General features: G+C 48.3%; 1 protein-coding gene across 11 annotated transcripts in view; it reads right to left on the reverse strand.

Annotated features, from left to right (window-relative positions):
* Nucleotides 1–3,412, reverse strand: part of LOC143111641 (RNA-binding protein Musashi homolog 2) — a 295,188-nt gene that overhangs the window by 215,475 nt on the left and 76,301 nt on the right. The window lies entirely within an intron of this gene.

Consider the following 3,412-nt stretch of genomic DNA (forward strand, 5'->3'; position numbering starts at 1 on the left):
AGAATCAGTATTTCAGTATGCATAAACATCGCTGGATGTGCTCTTGTGTACACATTCATTTCACATGCTGCTAACTGAGCCTTAACAACTTAGCAAATTAGCAATACAGACAAAAAACGGGGCCGGGGATCTTCTTCACAATCGCAAACGTTTGCGAATTTGAACACACGTCAGGTGCATTACTAAACCCATGCTCTTATTTCACAATCAAAGAAACTGATCAAAATGAAGCCCATCAGGAGTGAAGCGATCAGTGAGTTTCTAGATGCCGCTGCACCATTAAAAGTGTGTGATGTTCTCTTTCCTCCCAGTATGGTACGGTGTGAACGTGGCCATATATTCGCCTCTCTATCATCTCTACGCCACAGGATTAATAATAATAATAATAATAATAATAATAATAATGCATTTTATTTATGGGCGCCTTTCTGAACACTCAAGGTCACCTTACAAAACCAACAATATAACATTCAATCCATTAAACAAGCAATCAGAGAAAACAAGCAATAAAATAACATTATAATACTATTAATAAAAAAAAGAGCAAAAAAAAGAGAGAAAGAGAAAGAAAAAAAAATGAAAGAGAGTAGGCCTGTCTGAAAAGATGAGTTTTTAGGTGAGATTTGAAAGTGGTTATGGACGTGGAGTGTTGAATGTAGTGGGGCAGAGAGTTCCAGAGGTGGGGGGCTGAGTGACTGAAAGCTCTAGACTCCATGGTAACCAGACGAGCAGGTGGGAGGATGAGCTGGATGGAGGAAGAAGATCTGAGAGAACGGATGGGTGTCTTGATATGGAGGAGCTCAATAAGATACTGAGGAGCAAGATTGTTAATAGCTTTAAATGTAAGGAGGAGGATCTAGTAGATCAGTATCTGGGGAACATTCCGTACGCACGCACACCAGAATGGGGAAAATGGCTGTGGAGTTATGGAGTTATGGAGTTATGGAGTTATTACGGCTGTGACAGAGGCCTGGAAATGCCTCTGATCCAATCAGAACTTCAGTACCAAGAGGCCTCCTGTTTTTTACTCACTCTCATCCTCGACCTGTGTCCAGGGCTCTGCATTAGATCGAGCTTTCATTATCACAAACCACATGTACATGTATCTTTTTGGTCAAAGAGAGAGACCCTGTGTGTATATGTGTGTGTATGTGTGTGTGTGTTTGCATGAGTACCTATGTGTGTGTGTGTGTGTGTGTGTGTGTGTGTGTGTCTGTTTGTCTGTTTCACCACATTTAAGAAGACAAAGTGGCTTTAACCACACAGACAAATCAAAACAGCTTTTTAAAGGGGGTGTGTGTGTGGTGGTGGGGTACTGTGTTGGCCATTAGGGCGCCTGTTCCATATCTGACATGTTTGCTTCTGCCTGACTTCACGCACTGGGACTTTTAAAACCACATCAAAATGCTCAACACTTATGACAATGACCATTTTCTCTTTTCTCTCGCTTCTCTCCCTCTCTCTCTCTCTCTCCCTCTCTCCCACTCCTTCTCTCCCTCTCTCTCTCTCTCTCTCCCACTCCTTCTCTCCCTCTCCTGTCTCTCTAAAACACAATTAGCCTTCGCCGTGCGAAGGAGTAAGAGTGCATTAAAGCCTCAATTAATTTCAAAGCGGGGAGAAAATACGCAGGGCTATTACCCAAAACACGGCGAGGGCAACAACGCACGGCTAAGTGCATCAGCAACAGAGCACGCTTAGTGCATTAAGCACGTCGGGGCCCTCCCAACAACTAGGCTAAATGTTTTCTACAACTGAAGGCTTCCAGCCATTAACATGACAGCAGCACACTGACAACACAACAAGACACGACACTAGCTAACCAAACACAACACGACACGACACAATTCAACACAACAGAACATGACACAATACAACAGAACATGACTCAATACAACAGAACAACACAACACACCACAACAGAACAGAACATGACACAATACAACAGAACATGACACAATACAAAAGAACACAACAGAACATGACATGACACAATACAACAGAACACAACAGAACAGAACATGACACAATACAACAGAACACAATACAACAGAACATGACATGACACAATACAACAGAGCAACACAACAGAACATGACATGACACAATACAACAGAGCAACACAACGCACCACAACACCACATGTGCCTGATGACACCTGACAGGTTCACACAGCTGATCAGCTGCTTTGTGTTTGTGGTGTGCGGCTCAACAGCTCAAAAGTGTGTGTGTGTGAAGTGTGTGTGTGTGTGTGTGTGTGTGGTGCTTTGCATGGGAGGCTGTGACATTTGGCTAGTACCCAGGCTCCATGCAAAGAGCAGCCGTGCCCCGGAGCAGCAGGGCTGGATTGAGGTGCTGTTGGTCTGACCATCTATCCGGCCACCTGGGCAGACCACAACCTCCAGGCCCCCCCTCCTCTCTCCCTCTCTCTTCCTCTCTCTCCATCCCTCTCCCTCTATCCTCTCCCCTCTTCTTCTCCCTCACTCTCTCTCTCCACCCTCTCCCACCCTCTCTCTTCTCTCTAACTCTCTCTCCACCCCTCCACCCTCTCTCTTTCTCCCCCCCCCTCTCTCTCCCTCTCTCTCTCTCTCCCCCCCCCCCTCTCTCCCTCTCTCTCTCTCTCCCCCCCCCTCTCTCTCTCCCTCCCTCTCTCCCCCCTCTCTCTCTCCCTCTCTCTCTCTCTCCCCCCCCTCTCTCTCTCCCCCCCTCTCTCTCTCCCTCCCTCTCTCACCCCCTCTCTCTCCCTCTCTCTCTCTCTCCCCCCCCTCTCTCTCTCCCCCCCTCTCTCTCCCTCTCTCTCTCTCTCCCCCCCCTCTTTCTCCCCCCCCCCTCTCTCTCCCCCTCTCTCTCTCCCCCCCTCTTTCTCCCCCCCCCTCTCTCTCCCCCTCTCTCTCTCCCCCCCTCTCTCTCTCTCCCTCCCTCTCTCTCTCCCTCTCTCTCTCTCTCCACCCCTCCACCTCCTGCTCCTCACAGGTTATCAGCGCTGTCTGCCGCCCCACACTGTTGTCTCCGCCCGCTGCCTGGCGTGATAAAGGCCTCTGTGAGAATTTATCAACATCACTCACTTTTATCGCACTCGATCTCAGTAATAGAAACACAAGTCACTGTTCAAGACCCCCCACCTCACACAAACAAACACACACACAAACACACACACACACACACACACACACACACACACACACACACACACACACACACACACACACACACCCCACCCCACACACACACACACACACACACACACACACACACACACAAACACACACAAACACACACACACACACAAACACACACACACACAAACACACACACACACACACACACACACACACACACACACACACACACACAAACACACATACACGCTCCTCCGGCTGCCTCCTACGGCTCCTCCAGCTCCTCGGCGTGATAG

The sequence above is a fragment of the Alosa pseudoharengus genome, unplaced genomic scaffold (genome assembly GCF_046254945.1).
Source record: "Alosa pseudoharengus isolate Yale_2024_CS ecotype anadromous, Long Island Sound unplaced genomic scaffold, YU_APseudo_1.1 YU_APseudo_1.1_scf_8, whole genome shotgun sequence".
In the NCBI taxonomy this organism is placed as follows: Eukaryota; Metazoa; Chordata; class Actinopteri; order Clupeiformes; family Clupeidae; genus Alosa; species Alosa pseudoharengus.